The sequence below is a fragment of the Bradysia coprophila genome, unplaced genomic scaffold, assembly GCF_014529535.1.
Source record: "Bradysia coprophila strain Holo2 unplaced genomic scaffold, BU_Bcop_v1 contig_94, whole genome shotgun sequence".
NCBI classification, from domain to species: domain Eukaryota; kingdom Metazoa; phylum Arthropoda; class Insecta; order Diptera; family Sciaridae; genus Bradysia; species Bradysia coprophila.
The window spans coordinates 5,261,475-5,283,258 of NW_023504022.1; the positions used below are offsets into that span (position 1 = coordinate 5,261,475).

At 33.0% G+C, this 21,784-nt stretch overlaps 1 protein-coding gene across 2 annotated transcripts in view; it reads left to right on the top strand.

The window, feature by feature from the left end:
- LOC119085077 (transcription factor SOX-5-like) overlaps nt 1-21,784 on the top strand; it is a 122,470-nt gene that overhangs the window by 18,189 nt on the left and 82,497 nt on the right. The window lies entirely within an intron of this gene.

The window sequence follows — 21,784 nt, forward strand, 5'->3', positions numbered from 1 at the left end:
CGAAAAAAACGAATATCGGTCCCCCAAGCTTAATTGAAATTCAAAACGGTCGGAATGAAATTCAAAATCGAAAGTTAGAATATCATCTTAGCCGTATTCAGTCATTAGATTATCTCATAGCCCCTCTATATTTTACAATGCCGGTTCCATTGAATACATAACAGTCTAATAAAATTGACATTAATTTACAGTACGAGAGTGTTATCAATAAGGTCATGCAAGCAAAATTGTATTCATTGTTGCATAAAAAGTTTGGTTTTTTTATTCTCGTTATTTCAGTGGAAAGGATTTTTTTTCTTGTTTCGATTGCGTGTGCGTTGAATGGGATGTTTTCGGATTTGTTTAACGTCAATTGGCGAGATAATTTTTTTTTATTTACTCATCGTCTTGGCGAATATTTCCGTTTCCTAACAGGCACCATGCACCCGTAAAAATACGACTACAAATTACATCATTTGTTGCAACGAACAACAACAACAAAAAAAAACCATTCCCATAGACAAAACTCCACAATCGCTCAGTGTGATGTGTACAACTCGTATAAAATCAAATAAACAATCGCATTGATTTCATGTGCTTCACGTCAACCCAGATTCATATTCATCATTTTATAGTTAGTTCAAGGTCTTGAACTTTTCGAGATAAAAATAGAAAATTGATTTTGCAATTTTACACTGGGGAAAAAATCTATTCAAACGTTCATGGCAACCAGTTCCATTTGTCGACAAAGTATCTGCATGATTTTAGCCGAAAGTTGCTGACCGTCCGAAGAGCTTTTTAGATGTATTGCTAGCGAAACTAGTGCTGTTGTCTCGTAGAGTCCCTTGTTTAAGAGATTCTGAAAGAATATTAGCAAAATCGGCTGACACCCTAATTTGATGTTGTTTAGTCTACTTCATAGCAGTTTGTTATGAAAACAAAAAAAATGAAAGCGAAAACTGACAGGATTGCATGGAAAGGAAAATGAATTTGATCACCGATTAACGGGTGACACATTTTCTTCTGTCAGAACCTTACTAATGGTTTTGAAACTGCAGAAAATTCTGTAAAGAAATTCCTGCAACCAACTTCATACCCGTATAATACATACCCGTAAGACTGTCCCTTTTTCGTTAAGTCAAATTCTAAAAATAGATTTGAAATGAACTGTACATGGATTGAACTATATTACAACCAGACATAGCATTACATACGTCTCTACTTTACAATGAAAAGAACACATGTGCGATAAGTCGACCAAAGTACCCTAAAAATTACGTCTCAGTTTTGAGAGCATTCTGAATGATGTTTCGAAGCAGAAGAAAAAAAAAGAAAAACTTTTCGGTTTCAATAAAGTGTAGACGATTGATAGTGTGCACGTACGTATTTTACCACTTGCTCCAATGAACTACATCGAATCATTTCTTTTTTTCGTCGAAATGAGATGCATAGTAGTAAGTCGATTTGTTTCGAAGGGCAAAAAGAAAAGAGGAAAGTGGAGAAACAAAAGTGTAGTTTGGTAGATATACAGACAATTTATACATAGACGCTGATACGGTGCACTTTAACATTGATGCATTTCTTGTTGGATTTTCTTTTTAAAATTTAAATTTCAAATGGAATTTCTTCGGTTGGTGACACTGAACATTCTGTTCTGTATCAACTGAAGACTGTTGTCTAGGATGTTTAATTTGTTCGTCTGTTTAGTCTAGGATCTAGGAGGTGTTGATTCGAGCAGAAGACCGTGCAACTAACCCCGAAAGAAGGGACGTTGAGCATGGTATTGTTTTCGATGTTTGCACTCTCACGATGACTGATACTTTTATACATTTATATGAGTTACAACGGACTCAGTATCCCGCCAAGGTGCACTCGACCCACTTGACACTATCCTAGTGAAGGCCAAGCATCCACATAATCGATCAATTCATTTCAAGACATCATCTACTCACCAACGATCTCGCTTACAACCTCGCCTACAGCATCGATGATTCAATGGTATCGGGAATTTCTATTTGATTGTTCTTTAGGAGAAAAATCTCCCGGAAACTTAAGAAAAACAAAAAAAAAAACAAAATGTTTCCATACTCTTGACGCAAGTCGTACAATTTTCTGGTGTACAATGTGCACACACAGATAGAGAGTGAGAGAGCATTCCTACCCCCTTATATAACGATTTAAACATCTCATTTGTCTACTTATAAATCATGTTGTTTATTGTAAAGGCAAAGAATTTCTTATAAACTGTGCTCACAACGAAGTTAGATCATTTATAATACAAACAAGTTGTACATACACTTACGACAACAACAACGACACAGAGAAAAAAAAACACCATCCAATGGAGTAGAGATAAGAAAAATGACAAAAAAAAAATCAAAACAAAAAAATTGAGAAAATTCGATAATCAGCATTATAATACAGAGAATTGAAATGAATACAATTTTGTATTGTGTAAACGTCCGTCCGTCGTCGTTCGGAATAGGAATGAATTTATATTAAATACAGACAAGAGAAAATCGTTCTCAAGAAATAGTATTGAGTTAGATTAATTTATAATCGTCGTCAGTTTTTACACAATATTATTTAACAACTGATAGCCTGGACGTTTCTTTTTCTTCACAATTTTTTTTTCCTTCTTTTTCTTCATGATTTTAATTTAATTTTATTATTTTAAGAGAGTTGTTATGGGTTGCTTAAATTGTTGTGATTCTTGATAAAATATACAAAAACGAATCAGACATTGGATTTCTTTTTCGGAGTTATTATAACAGTGACCTAATTTTTAATTTTAGTATTTTAGGTCAAATCTAATTTACTGCGAAAGATTGATTTTTTTTTCTTCGTTTAAATTTCGTGATGATATATGTCTTGAATGAGCTGGATTCGCTTTCTCGATCCGTTTACATTTCATATTATCGTCATATTCAGAGATGGACGGGAGTCCTTCACCCACCAAAACCAACAAATTACATTTCATAGAAAACATCTCCATTCAGTTCGCTATTCCAGCAACATTACCATTTAGCACTTCGAACACATCACTGTTGTCAATTTGTTTATCTTTCACATGGTGCATAGGTCGACAGTACATGTATTTGATTTCCTATGTTGATTTACCTCGAAATTAATAATTTTTGCAAATTTTGAATTTAGTTGCTTGAAGTCCGTCACTTCTTGTCCCATCAAATTTTCCAAGATTTTTCTTGTGAGGGATTGTTTTGAAAAACAGCCTACCAAAATCGGGCGTGTTTTCTAGTGGAACTTTTTATAGGTACCTAGAAAGGACTTCGACCCTAGAAGCCAAAACCACTCTCAAAAAAATTCTTCGAAGCTTTTATGGCTGGTGAAAGGTGATCGAAAGCGGAAAATTTGCACTTTTCTTACCAAAATTTCTCTGGATACACGAGCCGTACAGGGTCGTGTGTGGTGTCATTAGAAAGGTAATCATATTTCTCATATTTCATCGTAGATGCTTTCAAACCCCTATTTGGCACAAAAGCACATAAAATTACCTTTCAAATGATACCCCACACCACCATGCACGGCTCGTGTAAATGGAGAAATATTGTTAAGAACAGTGTAAGTCTTCGGTTGAAAACTTCAACTGCACATATTTCAGTGTCGATGAATTTTAAACCCAATAAGTCTCTATTCGGCTCAATAGTACATGTGATTACCTTTCTAATGACACCCCACACGACCCTGTACGGCTCGTGTATCCGGAGAAATTTTGGTACGAAAAGTGCAAGTTTTCGGTTTTTGATCACCTTTCACCAGTCACAAAAGCTTCGAAGAATTTTTTTGAAAGTGGTTTTGGCTTCTAGGGTCGAAGTACTTTCTAGGCACTGGAAAATACGTCCAATTTCGGTAGGCTGTTTTTCAAAAGAATCCGTCTGTTCCGTATAAATCTGAGATTGAGAAGACGAATTCTTACAGTTTGTTCACCTTAAGAAAAGATAATTTCAGATTTATCGGAGTTTGAAAAGTCATCGATGATATTTTGGTGCAAAATTTGAATTCGCTGAGGCGTTTTCAAATTTTGCGCCAAAATATCGTCAAAATATCATAAACTGGGAATCACTTAGTTGCTCTGGAACATCAATGACTTTTTTCAATCTCTAAAATATCGCAAATATCGCAAATATGTTCAGAACTTAGAAAACCCCACTGTATGCAACATATTCAAAACTAAAAAACAAAATCAATCAAAATCAAGGACGGCTCTTTAATCATCTCCACATTTCTAATACTACCACGACTTGACCTACCGACTGAATACAATCCTAATTGGAACAATAATGACAACAACATTTATAATGACCGGGAACAATCAGACAGAAATTCCGCAACGACAGATCATAAATCACGAAACAATTCAATTGTACTTTTTCTTATATGGCAAGATACATGACAAATTCACCTTTGCATGGGTCGGCAAAGCAGCGTCTTCTATCGCTGTAATAATGTAATGTTACGTGATCCTTTAATGGACAGTAAGAAGACGTGAGGGCACGGCCGAAAAACTGTGCTGAGACTGAGGAGATGTTGGAATTAATTTCCTGATATTTGGGAATTATTCACGGCAAACTCAGACCATTTTTTTGGGGAATTGAATCGTTTATCTCAGATTCAACTATAAGCCTACATTAACCGTACGAATAAACGAATATTAAAGCAAATTGAAGTAATAGATTTATTGTGTCAAACACTAACAAGGTAATCTTAACAATTAAAGTAGCAGATTTATTGATTAATTCGCAGAACGATTTCCATTAGAATGACTTTTTGGAATTTCTAACTGAAAATTGAAATCAGCTCTGCATCCATTATTACCTAAACCAAAGCAAATCTCTTAGTTTGATGCGTTGTCGACGCTCGAAATTGTAACACAATAGCAACCAAAACGTTAGGTGAACGATATTCCAACTAGGAGACACATGATTAAATTACACATTTTATTCAACGAATCCAATGTATCACCGGAAAACTTTTGTCATGTTGTTTGTGTATTAATAATCCATTACCTCCAACTTATATTATTTGGAGTGTGGTATAATAAATAAGCGGTATGCGTTCGCATATAATATATATCCAGATAAACTATACACTTAAAGTTGATGTCTTTTGAATTTATTGTTCTGTCGGTTCTCATATTTTTCTTCTCGATTTTTTTTTTATATTCTTGTTTATAAGCTTAAATGAAGAAATAAAATTCTAACAAAGCGAATGTTAAAATTATGATAAAAACATAAAAGAATTATAAAAGAATTGAAGAAAATTTATTTAAGAAATAAAATTTAGAAAAAAAAAATTCGTAGGAAACAGAGCTTAGAACAATAATTGTGTTGTTTCTCGAAGGTTAACACCGACATTCAACGAACATTTGTTCAGGTAAATCGAGAATAGAAATGTCTACATGCAAATAAAATATCAATTTTCCTCAATGCATAGAGGATGTGTAGAGAAGAAAGGATTCATAAATCGTACGACATAATCGAGTTTTTAGAATCTTTATGCAGATTTAACGTAGCGGTCATAAAAATCCTGTTGTTGCGTCCAAAATTATGAAAAAAATTCACAAAACATTTGTGTTCATCGAACTGGAAGTGGATAACGGGTTACTTTTTGATTTTGTGATTGTTCCGTTGATCAACTGAACAAAGCAGGGCCTATCATTGGTCAATCTATTCCCCGAAATTTACTGACTTTTAGCAAAATTTGCGGAAATTGACTGAAACGTACAGAATTTTGGCTTTAATAAATTCAGGAAATTCCGGCAAATTTTGGTACATTTCAGTAAATTTCGGAGAAAAAATTGACCGATAATAAGCCCTGGCAGCACGGAGTCATCTAATAAAAAAAAACTTCACTTAGATATTCTCCTGATTTTTTGACCCCCCCTTCCCCCATAACAAAGTGATTGAGTTTTGGTTTTGACGGCCTTGGACGACCTCTTTTCAATTCGTCTTCAGCTAGTGCAAAAAGACTTGCAAATAGGAAGGTTCAGAAATTACAACTCCTGGAATGTTAAATCTTCTAAGGAGTGTTATAAGTCCCCAAAACTTGCAATTGATTGAAAAAACTTTTGGAGCCTCGCAACTTGAGAGGACCAAGTAGATAATTCCCTTACAATGATCTCAATTAAATAATTTCGAAAAGACAAAAGCTTTTATTGAATGGTTTACAGACAACAGTAGAACCACAAATTGTTATTGTTAATATACTAGTTTTCTTGTAAAAGCTGTGACGTTAATAAGGTCTGTAAATATTCTACTTTGCAATCCCCTAACATTTCCACTTTTCGTCCCCCTTTTTGAGCTTCTTTCGCCTGTTAATCTTATCCTAATTATTGACCTCCAATGGCATCAGCCGTGAGTCTTGTTCAACGAGAAGCTCAAGTTTCCAACTTTCCGATTTCGATTCGTTACTGTTATAGGCAATGAATTTTCAGCATCGATTTCGCGCTTACGAGTAGCAGCTTCAACCGTATAAAAAGTACAAATAGTTTTGTTTGGATGTGTGGATCAGCTCAAAAACAGCTGAAGCATATTCATGCTGAAATTTCAGTGCCTCTGACTGTATCATAAAAAAAATGAAATTCTGAGGTTTTCGTAGATCACAAGTTGTCATCCATGGGTCGTGCAAAATTTTGGACAACCATATTCTCACATCTTTATGTACCATGAAATTGATAAAGTTGCATGCAATTTACCACCCATTTGTTTGACTTTATACTTTAATGTTATGATTATTACCATCGAGGTAGGAATAGTCGATACGGACTCTGATTTATTAAAACAATAAAATCGAGAAAAAAAGACCGAGAGAATTGAAAAATTTTATAATTTATTTACTTTATGTAGGTTCCATGATATCAATAAATTTTCAACTAAGATGTACGGCTATGAGTAACATACCTAATGCTTTAAAAGTGATATAAAAATTGAAGAACAAAACCCAAAAAAAAACGACGACGACAACCAAAGAAATTAAATTAAAATAAAACGTTGATTTCGAAACGAGATTTCCAGATAGTTATATATTCCAAATATATTTATTGTTTTACGGCAATATCACAAAATATATTTATGGGTTTTCTGATAAAATAAAAAAATAAAATTCGAAAAATAACAAATGAATGTTAAGCATTATCATTGTAAGGAGATGGAAGCGCGTCAAAGAAATGCGCATTATAAAAATTAATGAAAACATTGTTCGGTTCTCAATGAAACGCTGTGGAAACTTTGAGCGTTGAAAAAAGTATTAATTAATTTCAATAATGCCAACAAAATTTAATAAACCGTAAACCATATACTTTCCACCAATAAACACATAAAATCGTTTATTGCACTCGTGTCGTTAAAAATGTCTATTGACTATGAGTGACGAAATGTTGTCAGTCTTGAATCTCAGCAGTTTCATTCGATTGGAACATTCATCGAATCGATTTTGAATAAATTGTTTGAGTGACCAAGACACCTTAGAATTGTCACTTTTTGTAGCTACATTTAATGCAGTTCGAAGCAACAACAAATTTAAAAGACAAATTTATCAGACAGAAGTTCGGAAAAAACTTTAATTTACGAGGCTCTGATTAGGTCGTAACTTCAACTCTTTAAAACAAAACGATCGTGTGAACTGAACCATTAACAATTAAAAATCCTATTTGTTACTTGTTTGCGGACTTTAACAGACAAATGAAATGAATAGAAAGTCTGACTTCAGTGAAATAAAAACTGATTTGCAATGATGGTTTTCCAATTATTTAGTGTCATAAAAACAAGAAAGAAAACTTTGAAATCAACGCTAAATTCTCGTTAGGTAGCAATCCATAAAACACTCACTTCTTACTGGCGTTACACACAACAAAGTTACTTACCTACTTCCCAAGTAAGTATCAAATTTCCTTTGTTCTAAATGTCGACTAGTGCTTTCTATGAAACAATTTCTGGCCATAGTAGATCTTTCATAGACACGCCAGAATGGGTCATTTTCTGTTATACCTCACAATCCGAGGTTTTTGAATCAAAACCTCGGATTGTAAGGTATAACAGGAAGTTACCTATTCTGGCATGACCAATTACCACCCCTTTGAAAATATCTAAAGTATTGAGTTGTACTCTTTGACACTAGAACAAAAGAACTTTGATACGTACGTCGCTGTATGAAGCTACGGTTGTGGATGGTCATAATATACAGTGGAGGGTATCTAAATAGATAATCTATTTGTTATTGTTGGTTTGACGAAAATTTACCGAATATTTACCGATTTTATAAAACATAAATATTTGTTAAGCTTTCGTTAAATTTTCGTTAAATTTTCGTTAAATTTTCGTTAAATTTTCGTTAAATTTTCGTTAAATTTTCGTTAAATTTTCGTTCAATTTTCGTTAGATTTTCGTTCAATTTTCGTTCAATTTTAGTAAATTCGATAAATACCTACTTAAAGGCTCCTACTGTAGCTTATGATCCTACCTAAGAATTGACTACTTTATGTATTGCTACTTACAGAAAATTGAGCGTTGTTTTCAAGGTCTCTTGTTATTATGACACACAACTTCATCTAAGTCAATCATGATCTTCAATCTATTATAAGACATCTTTGACTTCGAATCGTCGAGTTTATTAATCCGTTATCTTCCATACAACTATCAAGTGAATTTAGTTTAAAAGGTAACGCAGTAGTTATCACTGTTATTCGCTGAAGTAGTATGAATTTTTGATTCTTCACGGTTATCCCTACGGTACGACTAAACAGCCCAAATTCCTCCATTCACTGCAATATGCATTTTATCGTAACTTTTAGCTTTGAATAATAACTTTTGAAATTTTGATGAAAAACTGTTGTTGATTTGAGCCAAACACGTACAATCTTGGTAATACTAATGGGAATAGGATTTTGAGTTTGAAAATTTAAAAATCCGTTTAGATTAACTTTTGAAAGGTCTGCATCTCTGTTAATTCCAGTAATCAGACTTTCCATTCAGGCGATAAGAAGTTGCATTACTTTTGATGAGAATGATACTTAGGCGTAAACGCTAGCAGTTATTGTTCGGCTACAGAGTCGTTCGAAATCCACAAAATAAATCGAGAAATGAAGTGCCAGCCATCTATCCCATTAAACAATGTTCAAATCACAAAATCTTAATATTCAAAAATAAAATCTCAAAGAAATGTGAAGAACATGCAATAAATTCAGTTAATTCTTCTCTGGAGGATATGTGGTAGAGATGTGCGTTGAACATATATTCGTACATTCATTATAACAATATATATGTACGGACGTACGGACGTGTATTATATAGATAGATAGATATATACGAACGACTCTTTTACCATTGGGAAACATCAAGCAACACACAAAATAAATAAAAACACACCGAACAACAACAACGAGAAAATTAAACAACAACGAAAAGTAAAGTAAGAAAAGAAGAAGAAGAAGAAAAAAAAATTGAGAATAAAAATGTAAAAATAAAAATAAAAACAAAAATGAAAATAATTATAAAGAAACGACAACGAATAAAAATGTGTGTAGAGAAGAGATGTAGATACATCGATGAATTTTTGTATTTATTTTCATTTTAGATACAGAAACGTGTTTGGTGCGGTCAGTAAACCGTCATTTGCATTTTTATTGTTATAATTTATAATAAAAAGTTTTTTTTTACCTTACTCTTTCACTTATATATCGTTTAGTTCGAATGTTATTCTTGAAATGGACATAATTCAGACACACTATATTTGCTCAATATTTTTCCGCAGAGACAATTACTTAAGATAATTGGTTCTTCAATCTGTTGAGTGTTTTTTTAGCGTTCATTTGTCAACCATTTAATTTAAATTACTTTGAATGCTGGAAGAGACAGCAACGAAGTTGGTCGGTATTCGAACGTTATACCTTAGACGTGAAGTTAAACGAAGAAAAACATTTTTTTTTCACAAAAATACCTTTGTCTGTTATTCAAATCAAAGATTGTAGAAATTGATATCTTAATTGAACGAAAAAGAGACGACGCCAGTGAAAAATGTTTTGTAAGCCGCCATGCCACCGAATTATTGTGAAACAAAATATTTGGTTGTGTTGACCGAACGTCGACATGTGATCAATCTAAAATTTAAAGCCGAAAATATTACAGCTTTCCAAGGGGAGTAGCAATCCATTTCTCAGACGTACGGGTCTCTCGCATCCCATTACATGATTTTATTTCCACATCTTTCAATTTTAGCGAAAAAAAAGAATTTTTAATCCAAAATTAGCATTGTACGAAATACATTTACCAGTAGCGAAAATCCAACACAACCGACTGAATGAATCTGTCAAATCATTCGACTTATTTGAACAATTAATTATCTAGTTTATGGTAGCACTTCATCGGATTGAGAAAATGGCTAGTGAATATTTTAGCGAGTTATATATACACGTAACACATTGCTGGTGCAGAGAGCATCTCGTCGCTGTGGTGTACTAAACACTGTGTGTAGATATTTTCAATATAATGTGTTCGGGCGATACAATGTTGTTACAATAATTTAAATAAAATATTAGCGTCAAGTGTAAACCTGTGTGAAAATAAAGTGTTATGGGTTACAATGTGCTGAGTAGGAAGAATGGTTCAGGTTAATAATTGTTCGGTTTTTCGCTTAAGGGCTGATAGTGATATTAAAATTGGATATGATCATGATCTCTTTATTGCGTCCATTTGCATTTAGAAATGAATCGAGCGAATAATTATTTTGTCTGGCATAGGTACTACCATGGAGATTAAGTGGATTGATTCAATTACCACTCCCCCTGAAGTATTTTGATAAGCATCAAAGTCTTTCATTTCTCCAGTTGGTCTGTGGTTGTTTACATAGCTTAGTCGAGGAGGTCGATAATCCCACGAATGCGTCGCGATTCACCTGTGAATCTCAAAACTATAAGACAAAAGTCTGTTACAACCCTAGTGCTGTAAAATTCGAATGAAAATCCAAAGACCAAAGATAGATGTTTTAGTCGTTGAAAACACTAAGGCCAAAAAGCCTCTTATCCTGTTACAGACGGCAAGCATATGACCATTATTATTATCGGGTCTATTACTTCCATCGATGAAAGTATTTCTAATCTTGTACTTCAATGTTTTTAACATATAAAGGACCATATTAACCATAGCTTGTCATTATTTTTGTCGTCGTTATCGATAACAGATGAATAGCCTTATGTGACAGGTTAAAAAGCACAAACTTATTGTTAACGAATACTATTTCCCGAATCGTGATATTATGTCATGAGTCCGTCACGAATCCAAGAAGCTATGGGTGGATTTTCCGACTGATTCTCAATCACAAAGAAAATCAATTCCAGCAAATCAGGATCAAGAGCAATATATGTCTTAAGTTATATCATCATGTACTTCATTTGTTAAACTATTCGTTTCATTACATTAGACCTCATTAATCGTAGGTCATTGCTTTTTTGTCGTTTCCGTCGATAACAGCCTTATGTTTAGTGACTGAAACAAATTTGCTTTCTTCATTTTGCAGTTATTGTGTGGAAATGGTATAAGAAATTAGAGTTTCTATTGCGAGATTTATCCATTTGTGTGTTTTGGTCTTATCGACCGTTGTAACTCAGAATCAATTCTTAGTACTAACACAGAAACCCTAAAGACCTAGCAAGGGTTATTCAGTCTATACGTTTTTACTGAATTCATCAAAAAAAAAACAATTTTTCCTCCATGAATTATTGGCATGTAACTGCAAGTGTTCCGTTGTTTTTCACTACCAGATCATGTCAGATCTAAATTTCGCTAATAAAATACCAGATAATATCTAGCGCTAAATACACACACAATCATTGCGTAATTTCTCCTAAAATTAGTTCACAATTTATTCGCGTATGAATTGTATACGAGATGGTATTCGTTTGTGTACAGAGATTTGTGTTATGGACTTTCATTCCGTGTTACTTTATCCAATGCGGAATTCAAAACGTATTACATTGTTATATTGTGTTTCATCGGTGGAGAAGAGAGGTATTGTGAAAAATTCGCAAAATAAAAAAGGAACAAGAATGCGGTTTTCTTTTCCGACTTAATCTTCTCCATCCGCGTATGGGTATGCGTACATATTACTGCTATTGCTGGCTGCTATTATGAAGAAGAACTGGAAATCGTACAGTGTTTGCTTTTATTTTTATTTATTAAAAATTAAATTGCTTTTTACATGATCGTTTGTGTGTCGTTATTTCTAATGGTGTTTCATGTATTATACATATACTTATATGCCGATCCGAGAGTCGCGGTCTAAGATAATCGCCTTGCACTGCAATTAAAGATTTTGCTGTACTTCGCTTGTACACAGATATCGATACATTATGGCAACATAAATTAAGGAATTATGTCAGGCCGAACTCAAATTCATACAAAAAAAAGAAAACATCGACGAGAAGCATCGCTGACTCCGTTTAAATCTACCAGTCGGCATTAATTAAATTTTCTTATCAAATTTATTCACTTTGCTTTCACTTAAACACAATTTGCTCGATATTTGTGTTTCAATTAGCATCCAATTCGTTGTCCATACGGTTTGTTTTTTCCATTTCTAATCAACGGTAACAGTCATTCATCACAATAAACACAAGGGTTAAACATTTTCGTGCGCACCCCTTGTTTTTCTCCATTTGTTTTCACATCTTTTGCACGCAGAGTATGACACACATTCCATATATACGTACAGTACAAGGCGACAATTATTCTGTTGAATATAAAGAAATATTCGTCGAAACGAACACTTCCATGTACAACACACAGTCTACGATATGATGATGACAATGATCGACCCTCTTTTTCCCCCGAAAACTTCATAACTCAATTTGTATGGGCGTTTGAACACACGAATGTAACAACAGAAAACAATAATTGCGATTTGATTGAATAACTTTGCTTGAATCGTGGAAAATATGTACGACACAGTCGGTAAGATTGGGTGTGATGTGTGTGTTAATTGAGAGAGTTTTCCTTATTACATTTTCAATTCGACGGTTGAGTGTTACTGGGAAATAATTTCATGTGTGCAGTTTGAAGGTATGCCGTTTTACTGTTGGATTTTATTGTTTGTGCCAGTCGAGGAGTCAAAGTTTAGATGTGCGCCAGATAGCTGGGTTTGAGTTTTGTAATAAATTTCACTTGTTGAAATGTAATTGTATTATCTTGCGATTGTTTTTCCCCATAGGCTTTCTGTGTGTGTACTGTGTGTAGTCGTTTACACATAAATAGAGTTCAGCGAAAGAGATTGCGATTAAATTTATTAGTCAATTCATACAAACACTTTGAAAGTTCGATAATAAATTAGCGACTCCAAAGTCAAAAAGGTAACATAGTTTGTGAAGTAATTTCCAACCTTACTAATTCGATTCAGAGTTTCTCCTAACATCATCAGTTACGGAAAATAAATTCATTTCAAAACTACACACGATGGTATATACACGTAATTGTCGCTGAGACGTGCATATAGTATACTCCGCCAATCCACATATTCCGAAACTGAATCAATTTATAAAATGTTCATTGAACACATCACTTTTGGGATGCACACACTCAGAGACTTACTTCTTTTTTTCATTATAAGAAAATTTATCACCTCAAAAATATGTACCTGTGTACAACTATAACAACAAAACAGCAAGAACTAATGAAGCAGCAACCAGAGAACAAAATATCACATTTTCACATTATCATAAATTATGTTAATGGCCCCCAACCTTATAGGTCCCCATTTATATTGTGTTTTAAAATGAATAAAAAAAAAAGTTTCTTAAAATTAAAAACACTAACTATAGAACGACAACAACAACAACGACAACAACAAGCTAACGAACAAATATTTGAAAACAAAACCCGAAAAATGCTCATTAACAATATTCATGAAATTAAAATTGTTTTGTTTTATGTTCGATTGCGGTTATGTTTTTATTTCACTCGTTTTCCATTTTTTTTTCTTTTTAATTCTTTTTCCTTCAATCTTCTTTTTCAAAAAAAAAACACATCTCTTCTTAATATATGGGTAGATAATATCTGAATTTTAACATTGGATCTTGCACACTCAGTTTTTGGTATTTAATTTCGAATAAAGAATGTTCCCGCTGCGTTTTGATTTGTCGACGAAGCAAAAGCACACATCGTTTGGGTGACATTAGATTTTCAGAGTTTTTATCCCACTCTTTCTAACAAAATAATTTACGAGCGAAAAAGTTGCTCTGACAAAAGCTTCCGATTCCATTGGAACTCTGTCTATGGTCATCTGTGATTGCTTGTACAATACATATAGAAATGTGAGCACAATGCATCTTCAGTTTTGGTTTCTCCGACGTTTTCCCGATCATGTCTTTCAGGAAATTGCTCATTTACACCCACCTCAAAATACTTAGCAATATTCATGTTGTTCTTGATCCTACACGTTCGCCACGTTTCATAGAATATTTAAATGCATAAAGGGGACGTGTCCCATTAGCGAATTATAAGAAAAATTAAATTTTATTAATTTAGCTGTGTCTGACGATGGTTTTTCTTTAAAACTATTAAAAGTTTCTGTTGACATCGTTGAAGCTAAACGAATGATATTACATTTCTCTTATAATTCGCTTATAGGACATGCTCCCCTTTCTGCATTTAGCTATTAGCACACGCAGGTGAGACAACTGGCGTAATGTTCAGACTCTATTTAACCTTGTGTAACATGGTGTCGAGGTGCAAATATTCATAAACAAACCCTTTGTCAGCCAAAAGAAATTCCTTCCAAATTTTACGAAAAAATATCCTCAAATTCATAGAAAATTCTCAGAAAAATCCGCAAAACCACAGAAAGTCCTTTAAAAGGCTCAAAAGAATCAAGTCAAAAGAAGAAAATCCTATGAAAATCCATCCAGAATCTGTTAAAAATCCTTGGGAAACGATAGGAAAATTCTTGTAAATCCTCAGAGAATGGTCTTTTTGAAAATCCTTTGTCAACGAAATTTACCCCTCTCACGTTGTAGAACTGTTGGAATTTGAGAACGAGAAACAAAGACATGAATGATTCGGGGAATATTCTTCGGATTGGACCAGTTGTTTTAAGTGAAAAGACATGAATATCTTGCTAACTATTTTGACGTGAGTGTTAATGTCACTAAGTTACTAATCGTTCGAATGAACAAAATGAACAAAAGAAAAGACAATTTATGACTCGATATTACTGCAGGGCAGGGGCTCCTAATTAATTGTTTTACCTTATAATAATCAACAATTACAAGCGTACGTTACATCATACCAGCTTCTCACCATTTTCGAGTTTCTCGTTTCCACTCAAACGACCTAATCCATTTCGATAGAAAATTCCTGATTGGAACATGATTGAGCGATCGTTGATTAGAAACTAACTGAATCAGATGCTGTAAAATAAATGGCATTGTGGTTTCGGATGCGCAACAAACTTCTGCAATGTTTAATTGCCATTCGATTCGCATTAGTCGTTTCGTCTATAATACCAACCAAACGCGACCAAGTCGCAATGCTTTGTATAATTATTATAATTTTGAGTTATCATAACAATTTCATGGTATAAAACTTGAGCGCATTTTTCACCACCCAGCATGAGTCTATTCTCCCATTTAAAGACTTATTTCGCACACATAATTCTTCAACTCATTTTAAAAGCATTTCCATTTAAAATGTGTATGAAGGAAAAAAATAAAAATAATAAAAAAAAACAAAAGCAAAACGAAAGACACATTTTGAAAAACCTGCTCCATGCAACTATTATTTTCTAATAAATATTTTATATTAAGATTTCTGCTATAACGAGAGAGCCTCGCAATCGCATCTAATGTAACATTTTACACACAATCTGTTTTTAGACTTGTTTTTTCCAATAAACAAAAAGAGATATTTTCTTCGGTTGTAATTTACCAATGTTGTCTGTTTCTGGTCGACACAGAGGATTTAAACTGAAAATAAAATATATTTAAAAAAAAACGAAGAAAAACTCAAAAAGAACAAGTTGTGCTGCCACCTGTACATAATCGTAAAGTTATATTTTATGTACCTGACTTGAACTAAATGCACGCATCTTGAATGCAATTAATATTAAAGTTTGAGCAATAATTTTTTGTTTTATTATTTCTTTATTCTTTCTGCTGTTGCATTTGTGTGTGCACTTCGTGTGGTAACTTTGACTCGCTAATGTTATCATATTTAAAATCGAAAGAGTTGAGAGAAAAAAAAAACTTTTTTAGGAATCCTTCCTTTATGATTTTTCTTTCTTTTTTTTGGTTTTGTTTTGTTCGGGGCGATTTCGTTTCAGTGTTTATGTGTATCCACATCGGGTTCAATTAACAATTTTTTTTCCTTACTTCGTTCTTTGTGTTAAAGTGTAAAATTGTTTTTTAATGTCTCTGATGAATCTCACACTTCTGCTTATTTAATTGGAGTAAATTAATGGATCGTATCATTGATATAAGTCTTTATTATGTAAATTCATCATTTTACGCTTCTAGACTGTAGAAACGGTTCAATTTTTTTTTTAAATAAAATTCGTTTCATTTTAGAAAACAATCGGCAAGATGTTCCCTCAGCTCCTAATGGGCCGAGGAGCAAATAGTAGTAAAACAGTTAAACATATTTCCCACACCTTCGCCGCCTCTGCAACTCTTCGGGAGAAATAAAATTGATATGTTTATTAAACTGAAATCACAACCAACGAGCACTGTGTGTATGTGCATTTTTAATGCAACAAGAGCCTCTTGTGTAATCATCTTTTCTGCAACTGAGCTGCGAAAAGTGAACTTTCTGATGCATTATTTACGTGACGTTTGAAGGGTTCTTTTTCACTGTTTCACCGAAGGCTTACTTTTTGTCACTAGTGACAAAATAACTGGTGGTTACAGTCAGAAACCAGTAAATTGATCGATGAAAGTGGAGACGAAATGTGTGAAACATTTAGACTGTTTAAGAGCGCTCACCCCTTTGTAAATTTGTAGCCTACATTTAGGCGGAAAAATATTCGTTCTTCGATGATTTCTCTGAACCAAAATCTTTTTTTGAAAAAGTAAAACCATTAAAGCATGCAAAAATGTGTTACTTTTAAGGGAAAAATTGGTATTTGGTCGATAACTTATTCCACTTGGAGAAACCTTTGCAAATGTGTAAATTTATGTGTTTTGCAAAGGTTTCTCCAAGTGGGTTAAGTTATCGGCCACAAACCAATTTCTCCTTTAAAAGTAACACATTTTTGCATGCTTTAATGGTTTTACATTTTCGAAAAAATATTTTGGTTCAGAGAAATCATCAAAAAATGAATATTTTTCCGCCTAAATGTAGGCTACAAATTTGCAAAGGGTCCATTCCTCTTAATGAATTTCGATATCAAAGCACAATTATTTAACTAAATTATTTTAATAAAAAATCAATTTATCAACAAAATTGTGTGAATTATAGATCATATTCAAGTTACGGTACTTTCAGACATAACCTCACTTAAGTTTCGTTAAATATTTCGTTCAATAATTTTTATGCGTTTTTAACATGGATTGCAATCGAAACATTCTTGAAGATGTCTATTGCAAAACTAAATTTTTTGATCTTGTACACTATGGCAGTGAAAGGTTGCGAAATTAGGTGTTTTTGTCATACGCATCTACTGACAAAAACAAACCCATTTCGCAACTTGTTCCATAAATTACTATTTTTGTAACCTAACGAATATGTAAAGTCTTATTCCACATGCCATTTGTTTATTCAATTTTCATTTTATTAAATTAATTTGAAAACGATGCATGATTTTCCTTGCTATTACAAAATGTACGAAGACAAGATTTCATTTTTGCGATTTTTTTTTCATTAATATATTGTACACACTGGAGTCAAATGCACCTTCTTCCAATATCCAACACATAAAATGTGATTTAACATCATGTACACACATATAAGACCTTATCAAAAAAAAAACAAAAATTATAACAACGAAGAGATGTCGTGCCGTTAGGAAGAGTTGCATGGGTGATTTATAAGGACGTTTGTATCTTTTATTATAAATTATTACAGCTACAATATTCGCAAGTTGAAGTTCAGATTACCTGTAAAAAGGTAACGTATGCATTTTGTACACGCTGAATTATTGACTGTGGTGCACACTAAAACGTAAAGATCTTTCGAGTCGTGTGTTCGAAATTGGAATTTCACTTGAAAGGTGTTTGTAATTTGTTGTGCACAAATTGTTATGAATGGCAGACCGGAACCGTATATTATAACATTTCATCAACGATCGATACATTGATAGCAGCGATATATGACCTGAAGCTTACAAATGTGTCGTGTCGTTTATGGCATTTGTTCATTATTCTGCCGGAGGTCAAAATATATAACGAAATCGGGATGTACAGAAATCACTACTTTTCGAAATGAGTTATCATTCTCTCACCTACCATTCCATTTTAAGATATCAACGCTTCAATTTTGATCGTTAAAAACGTATTCGACCAAATCCTCGTGGTGCTACCCAATGAATTTTACTGCTCGTAAAGACTCTCTGTGCTACACGAACAGTAAAACTATTTCAAAACCGAGAATTATTTCCAGTTTTAATATCAATCTCTTGTGTCCTGGATAAAAGGCACATTTACACAGTAAATATGTGATGTAATAAATGGTTTAAGGAACACAACAAAAAAATTCAGCTGGTATTTCGTACCGCTGAGACCGAACCAAATGTAAATCAATTGACACCAGAAATAAATAAAATCTCAGGAGAAGAAGAATAAATAAAAAATAAATTATAACGACCATCAAACCCAAATGCGTTTGTTGTTGCTGTTGTGGTGGTTTTTTTCTTACATATATATATTCTCTCTCTCGAAACATTCACATATCTTCAATCCTATAATACTTTATAACCATTTAATATCATGGATATGTTTATCGCAATGCTATGTGTATCTATCTACATAACCATCATTATAATGAAGAATAAAATTAAAAAACATATATATACGCTTACACAAACGCTGTCCGTACCTGGCTGTACCCATCCGTACACACATATTTGTGTGGATATCTATACACCCATTAACAAATAAAAATAAAAATAAAAACTTAATCTCAAACCTGTCCAGTAATAAAAGATTTTATTTTAATTTTATGCCACGCAAAAAGATGGACACTGAATTTAACAACAGCATCGATTAAAACAACAATAACTACAGAATTGGCTCTAATAACGCATGGGTTCGGTTCGGTTATTTTTTTTTTCAATTATTTATGAGAAAACTATTAATTTTTATAACTCTATATCTGTACGCGTCGATTTGGATCGAGTGGAAAATAGAATAGTTATAGACCTTTCGGTGTGAGTATTGAAACAAGAAGATAGATCTACTGGTTACACATATATGATGGAAATCGTTTTGTTAATAGTCTATGAAGCTACATTAAAAAGCAATATCTAGCTTCACCGTATGTATTTTTAATTATACGTTAACGTTGACTATGTATACGTCGAATTGTACTACCCATGCGCGCTGTAGTTTATTCAAATTTGCCTGCCATTTTCTTGGAATTACCTCAGACTTACCTCACCTCAAAGTTTTAGGACTGGTTCAATGCTGGAACATTACAGAGCTATGGTTGATTTTCAAAATCTGTAAGAAATCTCAATTCTATTTTAGATCCTTTCACAGTACAGACTGGTAAGCTTATGAGGAGAGATATGCATGAACCGATTTTTTTTTTATTTGGGAATTGTCTTTTAGAGACGGTTAGTGACCTCATATCTCATAAGTAATTTTCTAATCTATTACTTCCTTTGTTGGAAGTGATTTCAATTGATTGACACTAAATCTACTACTTCGCTTATTTTAACATATTATTTTGCGATGTTAGGACCACATTTTGTAAGGTTCTCATCTATTACTTCCTAGCATTTTTAATGAATTAATACTACATCTACTACTTCGTTAATTTTAACAAACATTTTTGTCTTTGCTTTTGATATCAGCTGACAAAGGCTTCCGTAAAATGTTTTGTAATGCCGATGCACGGAAATCTATAACAGTCAGAGCTGTGTAATTTCAACGCAACTTTTAACTCTTCCGAAAACATTTATTCCAAAACTGAAAGCGCTGCACACGAGAAACACATTTTTTTTTGCTGCTGTGGATAATTCATCAATTTCCATAATTTATTTGGTTTATTAATAAGTCGCAACTCTACCACGAATTCACATTTTTACCGTACGGTGATAATATGTGTATATGGCTACAACGCGAACGTTGCACAGTGTTATATCTCGTCGTCATTTATGTGTAGTTATCAAATATTTTAAAATGTTTGATTGTTGGCTTGTTAAATCAATTCAACTGAGAAACTGAAATAACAACAGAAGAAGAAGAAAAAAAAATTATCGATGAAATACAAAAGAAGAGACGTTCAAACAAACGAGTCAACAACTAATTAAAAATGTAAATATTATGTAAATCCATTAAAAAGTTGAATCTTTTATTGGAAAATTTGTAATCATCATTCCTACTCTCCCAGTATGTGTGCGTACAGACAACGTACACGAGTTAAATCCACATCTACCTTTTTATAAATAAATATTTGATTATTCAAATGTAATACCAATCTTATAAACGAAGTTTTCTTATGTATGTATATCGATGGTCAAGTTAATACTTTTGTTTTGTTATTTAACTCTTTTTTTTATTACTTCTCATGACTGAAGATAGAATGGAATTTTTGAGGTAAAAATTTCGGTAAAACAATTAAAAAATCGAATGACAAAAGATGCCGCACACAAGTGTGTTGTCTTGTAGGGAGTGTTGATTTTTTTCTCGTATCAATTTTTTTTTTCTCTTCTGTTAATTGGTGAATCTGATTAAATATTTTTTTTTCTTCGTTTAAATGTTGAATGAACTAAATATTCAAATGAGCCTGAAATGTGGAGACGCAGGTCATCGGAAATCTGTGTAAATTTTTGTAGATATACGGTTTACACGGTAGCCGCTGCTTCCAACATTCTTTGTACAAGTTTCTTGTGTGTCATTACTTCCATAGAATCTGAAGATATTTTATTCGAAAACTCAAGATAATTTTATCTTACAGTAAAGTAGACATTGCATTGTGCTTGGAAGCAACGTCAATACATCAATACGTTCATGATACACAGATGCACAGATGATAATCAATTGCTAAGAATACTCCTTCTGGACTGGCTACGAAAAAGTTCTTTGGTGCATCTATTCACCATTCAAAGTCCATTCACACGAAAATTTAAAAGCACTTCAAACGTCGCCTCATCCCTTCTGGCATTTAACCTTTTAAAAAAGATAATAATAAGATAATAGTGTAATCTATGACCTCCTTTGTTTAAACTGTAGCGCCGTCTGTAAAAAAACTATTACTTCACTAGTCTTAACCTACGTTTTGATGATTTTTATAAACTATCCTCAACTATCAACTTGATCAAGACTATCCTTACAAATAGGATTTTGTAGAAAAAATAATTTTAAAGTAAAAACAGTAAGATATGGTCTTTTGAATGAAACCATATAAGGTAAGCGAGGTAGTAGCTGACCGTCTAAGCAATTTTTCAACTTTGGTCATCAGTATCTCAGGATGATTTCGATGAAGCTAAGTTTTTCCTTCGTCAGAATTTAATTTGATCTGTTCCCATTCCGTAGAATATCAGAAATATTGACAATTAATTAATTTTTATTGTAAAAAACTGATTTTACTGAAGCACTGTTTTTGATGCAGTAGCTGACCACTAGAAAACGGATGTTTTTATACCT